This window comes from Plectropomus leopardus, chromosome 14 (assembly GCF_008729295.1).
Source record: "Plectropomus leopardus isolate mb chromosome 14, YSFRI_Pleo_2.0, whole genome shotgun sequence".
Lineage (NCBI taxonomy): Eukaryota > Metazoa > Chordata > Actinopteri > Perciformes > Serranidae > Plectropomus > Plectropomus leopardus.
Window position 1 is genome coordinate 6672379 of NC_056476.1, and position 14744 is coordinate 6687122.

A 14744-nucleotide genomic window follows, 5' to 3' on the forward strand; every position below is an offset into this window, starting at 1 on the left:
AAAGAAATGGCACAAAAGGTTTTTAAATGTACTATTAAAATTTTAAGTGTGAAGCTTCAGGCCTTTGTTGACAAAATTCTTGTGGTTCTTGACTTCAGCAGCACTGGGTAAATGCCCTGCAAAAGTTGGAGATTTATCCATTAATGCAATTCCAATTTATCGCTCCAATTATGTCTTAGGAGTCGTATTCAGTGCCAGACTCCTTCATCCTTCAGCTGCTCCACTGAGATTGTTAGTTTGAGCTGCGGCGGTGTTATTAGCCTTTGCTGTTGTAGCACTTTTATCATGAGTTTTGGACATTTTAAATCTCTTTTGTGATCTTTAGTGTTTCTATTCCCACTCACCCATCCCTTTATCTTAGTTGCACTGCGTTTTGGGTAATTTAATGATTGAATCACAATAATTGTTGGAGCGCAGTTTCACCAGATGTCCAACTTCTCCATCATCAAACCGGAAGTCAGTACAATTGTGATTTAAAGATACTTTGTGCAGTTATTGACAACTCATAGCGCCATGGAGCACTGTTTTTAAGGCTGTTTTTATATTAGATACGATTGACTCATACTGAGCCTGTGTATGATTGCCAAAGACATTTTGTTCTTGCGTATTGATGTCGATGGCCCTATGTCGTAGCCTGTGATTTAATAGGTGATGTTATCGCACAGTCTGCATACATCATACTTGATGTCATATCTAAGTTTATTTTGATCCATGTCATACAGTGCATCGTGCACTAAACTTATAACATAGCAGAAATCTCACAGGCTGCAGGAGGCTTTAGGTACACAGTATACACACAAAAAATTTAGACAAACTGGACTTTGGGGTCAAGTGATCCAGGCCCGGGACCCTAATGTGAAATTCCCCTCAGAGGGAATGTCCTCTATTTCACTGTGCACACATGTCAGAAATGCACAAGCACGGGAACAACAGAACACACATTTCTGCTGCTGCTTTAACCCATCAACAGTTCAACAGTTTGTGGTGGCAAAATGCACACAAGCTTAGCAATATACTTGCAAAGGCATCAAAGAAGAAGACTACATCTTTCACTGTTTAAACAAATATATGTTTTTAAGGCCTTATGAGGATAGAAATGTATTTAAAGTGTTTGTCAGTCCTCAAGGATACACACAATTGTCTCTGGGAAATGCAGTGCAAGAACACCAAAGTAATTAGTTCTTGTCATACAGACGACTCCAGAATTGATTATTGTTTTCACTAAATGAAGAGCAGTTATATTAGTAGTGATGTGTCTGCTGAGCCCTCAGCCGTGTTGACAGAGAGCCAGGTGGCTGTGTGAATGCACGGGGACAAGGCCAGGTACGACAGCTGGTGCTTAGATCTGGCCCGTATTGACTCACAGCTCGTAGCAAGACCCCATGTTGCTACATTAGCCACGTGGATGCCATTTCAAAACAAAACAACATGCCTCTGCACCCAAAACACTTACAAGACACCCTGTATTCTGTATCCTGGCTCATATTCAGGGCCTCTGCGTGTACTGGGATGCAACAATCAGATTATTTTCTAGCACTTTTTAAACGGTGATCGTGCTATAGGGCCACCATAAAGTCCCTTATTTGTGCCTCCTTTGCATTGCATGCCATTTTAGATAGCATGCTGGCATTGCAGGAGCAAAAGAATGTGTTGAACACAATAGCTTTGATTTAGGTGTGTCTGCACAGTTTCTAAACAATAGCAATGGCATAACATGGCAATAGAAATCATACCTTTCCTGTTTCATGGCAGCTCATCTCGTCCTCTGCTCAGAGGTTCAAAAGCTCATGGACCTCATTGTTTTACAAGTTTGCAAACATTTACAGCCACTGTTTTTCTTCTTTAACTTAGTCGCTAACTGCTATCAGCTACTTTTTCAACCTCCTGCGGTGGTTTCACATTCTGGATGCTATGGGCATCCAAATAAAGATTTTTTTTTTTTTAAGAATAAAAAAGCCTAAACTGCTATAAACCAGAATCAAACCATAGTATAATAGTATAGTATTGGATTTATACTAATATTGGTTTAACCTTTTGGCTTTCATTACTGAAACCATGTCAATATAATGCGTTTGTGTATCCACAAATAAAATATAGTCCTTTAAACAGTATTAAAGGGATGATTTTCACACAATGACTCCAGCCAGTGATGCCAACATAACACTACATTCTACATCTGAGCCGTGTATATTTTTGCAGTATAGGTATACATTAGCGCAGTGAATGAAGCCAGTGTTGTGTTACCATTGTGTATTCTTTTCACTGTACCATCTGGTGACTCGCACTCCTCCACCCCCCTGTCCATTACTCCCTCACTTTCTTCCTTTGTTTATATTTCCCTCTGTCACTCTCTGCATTGAGAAACGAGCTGGTGACTTTGCAGATGTGACTTGAAGCGGCGAATGCTTGGACCTTTTGTGTCAGCAAATACAGCAGCGATTGTTTCTGCAAAACAATGAAAAAGAAGAACTGTTGGTGGATCACATTTTATCAACAATGAGAACAAACAATGTTTAGATCTGGAGGGAAAAGTCTTACTGACGTTTGCCATCAAAAGCTGCACCACAACAGTTTTGCATGCATAATAATTAGACAATATAACAAGCTGTCTAATCTCGCTCCATTATTTCTGCTTACTACGCCATTACTGGTGCCATGGAGAAATTAATGGGTTCTTCTCAGACAGCGTCTGAAGAGGGCTTTGGCACAATAACTTAGATCAATGCCCTCATCTATCTGCCTGCCTGCAGGGATTTTCTACTGTTCTTCAACGAACTTTATAGCACACCAGGGCTTCAGAATTACAGCTGCACTTTTCTCACAATATTGCAAGACGAGGAAGTTCATTCTCAAAACTTTCAAGTGATCCGTTTCAATATTGCTCTCCGATAAAATTACTTTAGTCTGGGGTGCACCTTGCAAGCTTCTTTCACCGAAACGCTTCGTAATTTATCCTCCGAGCAGATACCCCTCCTCTTTTTCTGTATTTCCCTGAGGGGAGAGAATATTGAATCATGGATCTCATGCAACTGACTGACCATCTGCCGTATTGCCTCAGAATGGATCTACACTCAATCTCATTCATAAAAAGTACATAAAATAAACTTGACCAGCAGTATCATACGGATAGTACTGTTTGATCTGGCACTCAAAACCAGGAAACACTTCTCTTGACCTAACATTGCTCGGTCAGATTGGTTCTTATATAACAGAGCACCAAATGACCACAATTAGAAAACATCTGCTGGGCTTTGACTGAATGCATGACTTATTAGATTTCACGTCCAAGCTCCAAGAAATCTCAAAACACATGCTTGTTGTCAGATTTAAACTTACTACCTTTTGAAGGCAAAAAAATAAAGAAATAAATAAAAGGGCCATTGAGTTCAGTTCAAATACCCCAAATTGTTGCAGTGTGCAGACAAAATAAAGTTTCCAGTAAATCTGAGGAATGTATTACTTCTAACAACAGCACAACACCTTCCAAATGCAGTTATTGTGGCCACACTGAAATCAAGTTTAAACTGAATAGATGGGAGCAGCAACAGCTTCACTCCTGTGGCTGAATGAGAGCAGCAGTCGGGTTAAAAAAATCTTGTGAAAACCTGAAATTTGAAGATTTGAGGGCCGTTGTAGTAGCATATCAGTGCCTTTGGTTTTTACAGTGAGATGTTTAACAAATTTACATGGATGTAATTTTTGGATGTGGACCATATATGCTGAACTTATTTGTAGGTTTCTTTGAATAATACGTAACATTTCTAAGGTGGTTATCCACAAAATTCATGCTGCTGTGTACCATAGCAACTTATCCTCATACTGTGGTTTGCATGATATCTTAAAAATGAATGCTCAATGAATGGACTCGTCAAGTTACGTACTTATATAAGGTTACATAGGTCAGGATTAGGAGTAACAACATGATTGGGCATCATCACATTATGTACTTAACATAAAGTTACTTAAAGTAACATAGGTAAGGTTTAGGAAAGTAAAGTTATGTAGATTAGATTTAGGAAAAGAAACATGGTTAAGTGTTGACACATTACATATTCAATAATCTTGAAGTTCTAGGAAAGTAAAATTCTGTTAGTAAGGTTTAAGAAAATAAATTGTTGGGCGTTTTCACATTACGTACATAATTTAAAGTTACATAATGTAAACGCATACAGGTTTAGGCAAGTAAAGTAACGAAGGTTAGGTTTAAGAAACATGATGACAATGTATCGTGAAATAACTAGAGTTACTTCTGGGGAAAAGTCCTGTGTTTGTTTGATCCATCCACCACCCCAACCTAACTCTTTAGACGGGCACTCCTCATACAACCTCTGTCTTCACTCCCATCAGCGCACTGATCACGAGATTACAGCCTTTCCAAGATGCTTTTTTTTGTCTCTGATAACGGCCTCCACCCTTCATAGAAATCACAGGAAAATTGTTCGTACATAAATATAGTCTTGGTCTTCTCTTGACTCAGTCTGGGCCCTTTAAAGTCTTGGTCTTGTCCTGGTCTCAGAACACTCTGGTCTCGGTTAGTATTTTCTTTACTACAACACTAGTAAGTATATGTACGAGCAGTACATGAGAACAGCTGACTAGCAGAACAGAAAAGGGGTTGTGCTTTTGCCCTGCTTTGGGGGTTGGAGTAGCTGCATGTGTCATATTAAACCGAGAGAAGGGCTGATGGCAAGGACTCTCCATGATGACTTCAGTCTGCTGAGGACAGGGGGGCTACTCATCTTCCCCTGGGGGGACAGAAACACAGAGGGAGTTATTTCAATTAGTCAGATACTGCCACAACCAAAAGCCCAACCTGCTCCCCGCTGCACCTCCACCACCGGCCAGAGACAACTAATCAAATCAAGACCGGGGTGATGCGGACAAAGACTGGAAGCACTCTGCGGTTTGAGAGGGAGGAAGAGGGGGGATGTAAGCCGTACAGCATGTCAGAAGTGTCATATGTGGAGCTGCATTCGTTACAGTGGTTTTGGACAGTGTTTTGAAAAGGTTTTTTTTGTGTTTTAGAGGACAAAGAGTCTTTATATGAGCAGTCTACAAGGAACCGGTGGGCAGAGTGAGAGAGTGCAATCTGATTGGGTAACAAAAATTGTGAATGAAAGTTTTTTTAATATATTTCACAACTAAAGAGGCGTTGCCAGCTTTATTATGTGTCACACATGATATACCACTCCCACTAAATGACGTTTAGATTTACATTTGACTCTTTTGCATCTTCAAACATAACAGTAACGTGATCAGTTGGCGTCTGATCCTGGGAATGGGGATTTGTGGTGTGCAGTTTTTTTCAGATAATGGTCTCTTGGTAGCTTTGTTGTCCACAGGTCCTTTTCTGATGTCACTTCAAAGCCGTGTGCACTCCAAGCCAGAGGGGTTTTGCCGGCTTGACCAGGCACACTTCCGCGCCCCTTTTCATGTTTGCCACTCCATTTCTCTCTCTGACATGCAGTTCTGAGCCGAGCGTGGGCCCCCGAGCACTAATTACAGGTCACCATGTCAACTAAGAGGGGCGCTCCCCACTTTTAAACCAGTGGCTGACATCTTGAAGGGGGAGGACGGGGCTTTAGGAGAAGGGTGAAGGTCCAGTATACAAGGAATTTATCTTAATAAGCACGGAAATTAAGCATGTCTCCATTTATTATCGTGGCACAGCTGGTGTCCACCACATTTTTCCTACTTATGTAATGTCGGCGGTGCTTTATATCATGGCTTCTCACATTCCTAGTTTCCCAACAAACTACTTACTGGCTCTGGTTTGAATTACAATTTAGAAAGCGCAAAACATGACAGTCCCCAAAAGAGATTTCTTTTATTTCTTTATTATTCTTGGCCATCAGTGATTCAGTAGCAACCGCAGGGGACACACCTCCCTCAGTATTTATACATGACTTTTATTTTGACCAAATTTAAGACATTTACACCATAAGTTGGTGCAGAAAAGGCACACATTTGTTCATAAAAAATCACCAGAATTCAGGAAAGAAGTGTTTAATGATCAAAATTTTCTGGCGTAGGACCCCACAACCCCCATTTTATATAGCTAAAGTTTACCCAGTACCCATGGGTATGACACTGGGTCACCAATCATACCCAGAGCAATGTTTTGTCACCCATTTTTGGTGTATTTGTAGTATTTAAGTTGAGTTGTTTAGTCACATCAACACAATGAAGTTATTTTGACCTAGCAACTATGGCATATTTACATTGCTCTTGGCTCATAAGAGAATTATTAAACCCAAATGAGTGATTACTTTTACTCAATGTAATGCACAAAACATATTTTTGTGCATAATACATAAAATCCTATTTTTTTTTACTTAATGTAGAGCTCTTTTCATTTAACTTTTGCAATACTTACTTTTTCTTTCTTGCTTGCTTTCTTTCTTGCTTTCTTTCCAACTTTGTTATGCACCAAGATACCAAGGCAAAGTCTCCTGTAGAAACCTTGGCAATAAGCCTGATTCTGAAATAAGCCAATCAATAACAGTGGATATGATGTGCATATTAATTGATACTATTTAATATTATTTGAGTGACTCTTACTTGTGTTGTTGGGCCTTTGTTTCCAAGGGTTCAGCCCCAAGTGTTTTAGAAATAGCCCCATATCAAAATATGTCGGCTACATATATGTTTTAAGAATACCTATAGGCCTAATAATAATAATAATAATAATAATGATGATAATAAGTCCTGGATCTAATAATCTGTCATTTTATTCATACCTATACTTGGTAGTTACATTCCACCAATGTTAAAATATACTGATACATTTAACTGTTTTCCAACTCTAGTCAATACATTTTTAATGATAGCAGTTGTAAAAAATAAGACACAATGCACTCACTCACAATTAAACTTTTTGAGATGGGTGCTGAATCCTCAAAGTGGATATCAATGCAGCCAAAATCAGGACAGCACTCCAATTATAACTTTCTTTATTGCCACACCGACGTTTCTGGCCAGACGCCCTTCTTCAGCGTTTACATTCATCAATATCACATCAACAAAAAAAACAAAAGTTATAATTGGAGTTCTGTCCTGATTTTGACTGTAATATTAGCAGTATTATAATACTGGGATTTTTTTATATTCAATTGTAATCACTATTAACTTTTTTTTAACATCGAAATTTATTTAAAAAAGGTTTTTAAGGGTAAATAAGGTGTCATTATGCAAAAAAGCATCATGGTAGAGGTTGTTCATTATAAATGAATAAATAAATTCAAGTGATTTTCCCCCTTGACCTCCACTGTGCAGCACACTAAGCCCCCAATGTCCTAAAATCTTAGAAATGCCACTGATGACCAATTTTGCTTTAAATCATTGACCCAACACCTCAGTCGCCCTTATACAATATTTATATAGGCAGTTACATTTTGACTTCCCATAAAGTTCAAAGTCACTTTATGGTTGGCTGCATTATGATAATTATATATCCTATGATATCATGTAATTGGGCATTTTACAATGGGGTCTTGGTAACCTTCCTCTATCCTTGTGAAAAGATTTATTACATGTTTCATAATAGTCCTGGTCAGAGAAAGGCATATAAAAGAAGCCCAGCTGCAGAGTGTTGGTGATCCGGATGTAAAAATAAACTGAGCATGCATCACAAAACTTTTTTTTTCTGGGTGCGCTTTTAATACATACAGGGCGACGCCGTTACTATTTCTCCCCGCCGACTTCCAAAATTAATGCGGCACAGCTCCAGTCCAGCACAGTCGGGAGGAATGGAACGTGGGCCATACCAAATGAGGATCCCATTAGGGGGGGTGGCACGGGATCCTAGAGATTAAATGGCGTAAACACACACAGTAATGACGTGGAATAAATAACTGAATACTTTTTGAATAATTTAGATTAAATTATTTGCTTGTGACAATTTTTGTAGGCGTCGTCGATACAAATTCGTCATCCTCATCGCTGCCCCCCCTCCCTATCCCGCTTCCATGCACCGCACATGTATTCCTATCTACTTGTTACGGCTCCAGCAGGGACAGAATGTGGCTCCAGTTGAAGGCGGCAGCAACGACGTTTCTTCTCCCAAACTTACTGAAGTTTTCCCAAACTGTGGATTTCTTTTTCCGTCAGTTTTTTTTGTAAAAACGTCAAATTAACCACTTTGGATTAACACTTTTCAAACGGAATAACTCGTTTTCTCGTTAAAAAGGTGAGTTTTGCTCCAGTAGCGAGATGCTTTTATCCCGTTTTTAAATCCTCCACTCTCAACGGTTACGATTTTAGCTAGCAGTACATTAAACGTAACGCCATTTCAGCCGCTCAAAATTAAGTTTAATTGTGCTATTTTAAGTGTATTTCAGTGTCTGTGAGTATTTTTTAAGTGTTTAAAGACGGTAAAAAGCAAACTCGGCACGGCTTATGTTAGGTTGCCTCACCAACGGTGATGCTGCCAGGATATTTTACAGGGAATGTTGCCATGAAATATGAGCAACCAAGTTTTTTCTGTTAGCGTTAGCTGAGGAATTTTGTCTTTATTTAACGCGACACAAACTTGTTTTATGGACGAAATTTGATAGTAGATTCATGGGTATTTATAGCTTTGAATGTTAGTCCACCTTTAAAAACTAACTTTATCACGTACCATTCTCTTGCTAACTTTGTCCATAAACTAAGCTCATGGAAAAGCAAAGACATCACTTAATATTTATTTCTTTATCCACTGAATTATAACGTTAAAGTTCAAAATTTTTACTAAAACGTTGCCAAAATTCCTTCCGTGTTATTGTTGTGTAATTACCATGCCAGCAATGCCCGACACATCCTTTCAGCAGCAAAGTATGTGTCTTGAATGGCACAAAATAATGTGTAACTCATGCTAATCAATCCTGTTTGGGGCTGCAAATCCCCCCTTTCTCCTCCCTTCAAAACAAACTGCAAAGTTGTTTTCTCAGTACTCAGGAATGTCAACAATTTTCCTTCTGTTTAATATTAGACCAGAGAGCAATCATGGCAGAAAGAAGGGGAATGGGAATCCTCATGTTTTCTGTAAAGTTTTAACTTTTGTTTCAGGCTGTGAACATTGTTTGGGTCTTGCAATGCAATTTTTTTAAAGATTTGATGCCTCATTCTGTGTGTTTTCATCTTACTCTCAAGGCAAGTTATTTCCAGAGATGTCAGATGTTGAGCACTTGAGCGCGACTTAATGTCTTGCTCAAGAGCACTTCAGTAGCTAGGATGCTAGCCATCCTAAATTGTGTCCGGTGGTTGCTTGTTTTAATATCTTGTAACTCAAACTTCCGTGGCAAAGTCCTAAAGAGGTTGTTAATGTAATATAATAATCATTGACACTGCATAGATATTGCAGAAAGATGTACGTTGCAATTTACAAATAAAATTAAAAGTTTTGGCCAGCACATTCAGTCAGGGGATCCCCTGTTTGGATTGCTAACACTTGAAACTCATCAAGTACATATGGTAGGTTAATCAGCTACCTTATGTGGCCCGTTCCCCAGCATACAGTATGTGACATGCCATCCAGTTCTTGGCTCCAGCTGTGGGGGGGAAACGGAAGAAAAACAACTCATGTTTTTGTGATCACAATGCTTTCTTGGCTCGGTGTTGGAGAGAGAGATGTGCAGGTGTTGTCTGGACAGGAAGAGCACTGCATGAGTAGGAAACAAAAGGGAAACGCGTGAACAAAGATGGTTGGTGTGTGTGTTGGTGACTCATTCAGTTGAATCTGTTGGAATGTGTGATAGGATAGCCCATAATTGCACAAGGCAATCCCCTCTTCCCACCTAAACTTTATATGAGTAACGAATGTGTTTTACAATCTAGCTTTGAAGCGTTTAACCTTAATTTGAACCATTTTAAACCTGGATCAATATAATTGTGTTTGTGCTGCATTTAGATGCTTTTCACAAGTTATTTGACCCTTTGAAACCTGATCAAATTTGTTTGATTTCTCTCAGAAACGTTGCAAAATGGCCATGGATCTCAAATTTTATATTTAAGTTATCATGCTGAAATTGTTTTTTAACAAAAACATATATACATACATATTTTTTGTTGCAAATTTTTGGGGCATGTCTTATTAAGTTGCTCATTGCCTTCTCCCCATGATTAAAAAAAGAAATCAAGCCAATTTGCTCAGGTTTTAAAGGGATAATGTACTACACTACTACATATGACATTACCTGTTACACACATGCGTCAGTGGATCTGTTGTTTTTCTGAATTTATGAGTGATTTCCTCAGTATTAAACTCAGCATCAAAAGCTCAACTCAATCCCTAGCCTAGGGGTTGGCTTTCTCTGATGCTCAGACAACACAGTGAATACAAAAACTGTTAGACACAGAACCTGAGCTGAAGAAAAAAAAGCACCAGTGGTGCTATACATAGGTAACTGGAGATAACCTGTTATAGGCTTTTTACATAATCGTCTCCTCGCTATGCAAATTCTCCAAGGGAAGCCCATACATGCTAGGAGAGGATTTTCATACCGTTTCAGAATCTTGTTTATAAAAGGCTTGCTCCTGCATTTATCACTTGATCTGCTTTCGGCCTTGTTGCTAGAAGATAAGGTGTAAGAGGAACCATATTTTGTGTGATGGGACAATGTAACTGAGGAATGGGGGTGGATGACATTACTGTTATTGCCATAAAGAAGGAGAAACTCTATCTTTTCCCATCCGATTGCATGTGTTATCTTTATGTGGATGTGTATGCAGCCAAATGTCCTTGTGTAAGTTATACAGGTGCCCAGGGCTCTGAACTCATATCACTCTACTATCTAGTCCATGCAGCTGCTTTTGGATGCAAATCTTGTATCTCAGGAAAGTCAGCCTTTAAAGAGCTGAGGTCTCCAGAGAGGTGGCAATGTGTTTTTAAAGATTGCCAACTTTGTGTATTAATGAGTGGAATTAATTCATTTGAGTCCTGAAAATGCTGTACAGGAAAACATCCGTGGCTACGGTTACATGCACACCAATATTTCCCTATTATTCAGAATATGACAATATTCTGGATTTGATACAGTCACATCAACAGTATATTTTGTTTAAATATTCTCAGGCCTTTTTCCAAATTAAGCATTCACCGATTTCCATATTATTCAGGTTTTAGGACCATTATCTGGGCACGTATACAGCCAAATTCTGAATATTTGTCTAAACTGGGATTTTCACCACAGTTTGCGACAAACGGCCTCTTGTCTGTTTACGTTTACTGCTGTGCATTGTCATTGATACGCTGTACATAAACAGGGTTCCTTGGTAATATCTCATTTGTAAATAATTTACTTAATTCCTCTCGCATTACTATCATGCAGATCAGGATAGAATACAAAAAGGTTGTTTTTTTTTAACATTTGAAGTAGACTGACTTTTTACTTGACCAAAAAGGTCATGCTGTATTTTTTATAAAAATTTGGGTAAAACAATTTATGTCTTTTAAACTTGATGAAAAACTTGCATATCAACACGTTTTTTGATACGCACAAATAATGCAGCATCAACCTTTTCAGGAAGGTTAAGGAAGGAAAGAGAGAGTCCAAAAAGTCTGCCATTGGTAGGAAACTATGAAAAAATCCTGTTTTGTTGCAAAGAATCAAAATGACAGGCAGCTCCAGGTGTTCTACTTCTTTTTATTTTGACATGATAAAAGACATGTTAGGGCACATTAATCAGATTATGCACAGCTGCATGTAAACTGGAGTGTTAGCAGAACATTAATTCTCATTAGCCATAAAAACAGCCTACTAGGAGTATAGCTTTTTTCAGACTTAGGACAAAAACCAGCATGTACACACACTCAGTGTTGCATGCCTTCTCTGTAACTGCAGGGATGTTGCATGACTCCTCATATCCTTGTCTTAAGTTCACCAAAGGGGACAGATGAAAGAAAACGGGTCAGTTCTTCCTGCATTTGTCTCCCTTTCTCCCCTTTCCTTAGATTGTGTTTTTTCCTCTGGTTACTTGGCCTTCTTAGTGAAGCTTGAGTTCTCTGAAGGAAGTGGACCAGAGAGATTTAACCTGCTAGCATCCCCCCTGAGGATATTATCGGCTTATCTCACACGCTTCTTACTGCAGCTCTCAGTGTTTCCTGTAGGATATTATGTTGATTTTGGCCAGATTGGTCGCTGATAGACGTGTTACTGAGACTCAGGTTCAGTCTTGGGTCAGTAACACTAGATACCAGAGCTTATGAATTGCTCCTAGCAGCATATTTATACCTCCCTGTCACAGCTCCATTTCAAAAGTCTTGTTTGGGTTTTGGTGTAGAGTGAACAATCAGGCCAAATGATGACTTACATGATCTTTACTTCATCTTTCTATTGAGGTAATTATGAGGCTGTGGCTAAAGGAAATGTTGGCACACTACCAAGTGACAGGAAGAGGGGAATTCATGCAGCTGTATGTTGTAAGACGCTCTGCCAGGTATTTTATTTTCTATATGATGAAATGCTGCAGTTAACTTTAATACGACGTCTCAGTCTTGTGACTCTCTTCAGGTGTGACAGTGTAAACAATAGCAGAAAATTCAAGTAAAAAAAGCTGCACTCAGGAAATAGATCAGATCACCTGCAACAGCCCTTTTCATTCTGTCAAAACGGAAGAAACAAAACAACAGGGTTTGGTTGGGTTTGCTATAATTGCAGTGCATTGTTTAACCCTCTCCTTTAAGGCTGCCCGCTCTATTTCAAGCGTACGTAATGGTCGGTTTGACGTCTCCGTGGTGTGCTGCACTGCGATTGCTAGTTTTGTGGGGTTACTCATGCTCAGTCCAAGCCTGAATGCTGGGCGGGGAGGGAAGGGAGCGACTGCTGACTCTGTTCTAACATGTCTGGCAGTGCTGGCGGTTTGAGAAGTGTGTGTATATGTGTGTGTGCGCTCACTCCACATGAAAGCCAGATGTTAGAAATGTTGAAATAATTTTCCATAAAGGTAACCGAGCTTAAGTTGTTCTTCACTGAGTTCATCGAGTTATGAACTTTGCTGCTTGAGTTCTCTTTTACTTTTTGTTAACATATTTCACCTGATCATTACCACATATGTAATGATTGTATTATTTTAAGGGGTGAGGAAAAAGTTGATTTGCATAAAATAAGATGATTTGCATTTGTAAAAAAAAAAACAAAAAAAAAAACTCATTCATATGATAACATTGTGAGAACAATTGTTGTGTACAGAGATCCACAAAAACAATCAAATGCTGTAGTATGCATGCTGGGCCAGCAGTTAGTGGTGTAACTTTGTAATGACACACCATAGAAGCACACCACTCGCATGCGCAAAGAGTGGCCGTGACGTCATCGTTCTCACAGGCTCAGCACGTTGCCAGTTTACACAACTGAAGCGGTGGCGTTTTCAAAAGATTACACTTTGGAATGCGGTCTCAAAAGTTTGTGTTTTCAGGACCCCAAAACGCCATTGTCATGTGAACGAAACACCATATCGCAACAAAATGTTTAACGTTTCATGCAAGAACCCTTTACCGCTTAAACTGTCATCACTGTCTGAAGGGCCTTGCCATTGCTAGTTATGACACTTAAACCGTGTAGGTAATCGCACGACTGATTTCCACATCCTATCATGTTTCAAAAACCTCAAATAAATAACTGTTTGTGTAGAGGCAAGTAGAAATTGACTTTGGGCAAGTAGGTTTCTGATCCACTTGCCCAATTGGGCAGTTGAAAACACAAATGTTAACATAAATGTTGAACCCTTGGCCAGTAGTGGTATTTGTGTTGCCATACTAGTACTGGAGATTGTAACTTGCTTCCAAATAACTGCAGCTAATTTTGTTTTTTAATAAAGTAAGAAAAAAGCAGGCGATGATTTCATCAAGACCAGTTGTCTTAGCGGCCTGTTATGGTTCATGTTGCAATTCATAACACTAAAGACAAGAGTGGTTTCTCACTGGAGTGCAAGCTTGAAAACAAGCTTGCACTCTAAATCCAGAAACAGTTATGAACAGAATCATGTCGTTATGAATGAGTATTGTGACATTCCCAAAGATTCCCACCCATAATTTTCACCTTTATCTGTCAATAAACCCTTTGCCACGAATGAACAGTGATATGTCTTTCCACATCACGTCTCTTTGCGCTAATAGCTGGTGCCACAAGTCTTAAATAAACGGTTCAACTAGGGCAGTTGGGAATCTGGTGTTGGCACTGGGAAAGCTGTCATTGAGAAAGACTCAAACTGTCACTTTCATAATTACATCTCCATCAAGAATGATTCATCAAGCTGGATGGCGCTCCAGCTCCTTAATCCAGAGTAATTCCTAGACAAAGGATGATTGAAAGTCAAAAGCCAAGTGATGAGAAAAGTCTTTAAAATTCCTTTCCAGTGAGATAGCCCCTCCAGCCAGTTGAGATAATGTATGGTAAATATTGCAGCCACATTTGCCATGTGAGCTGTGGTTGAGCCCGAGGCCACCCACCATCCAATTCCTCGACTTTTCTTTGTGAATTATATAACAGTGTTACAGTGCCATGCTGTGTACGGGCCTGACCTTCAGCGGTTAATGAGTATGACATTTGATGAAAGAGGACATGGTGGCAGATGTTGGATTAATATGAGCAAACCTATAGATTACTTAGCGTGACAGAATATAATATTTACCAGGTCAGTCTGTGTTGTGGATAATTACTGTAATTCAGATTCTACATTTCATCAAGTTAAGATAAGTTGTTAAAATCTGGTTTAGGCTCTCAGACTTTTAGTTTGACTCTAAGACAGAAACAGATAGTTTATCT

General features: G+C 39.2%; 1 protein-coding gene across 2 annotated transcripts in view; it reads left to right on the forward strand.

Annotated features, from left to right (window-relative positions):
* Nucleotides 1-8031: 8031 nt before the first annotated feature.
* frmd6 (FERM domain containing 6) overlaps nt 8032-14744 on the forward strand; it is a 34802-nt gene continuing 28089 nt past the window's right edge. For both annotated transcript variants that reach the window (XM_042500548.1, XM_042500547.1), the window contains exon 1: nt 8032-8188. The gene's annotated coding sequence lies outside the window, so the exon portion shown is untranslated. The remainder of the gene's footprint in view (nt 8189-14744) is intronic.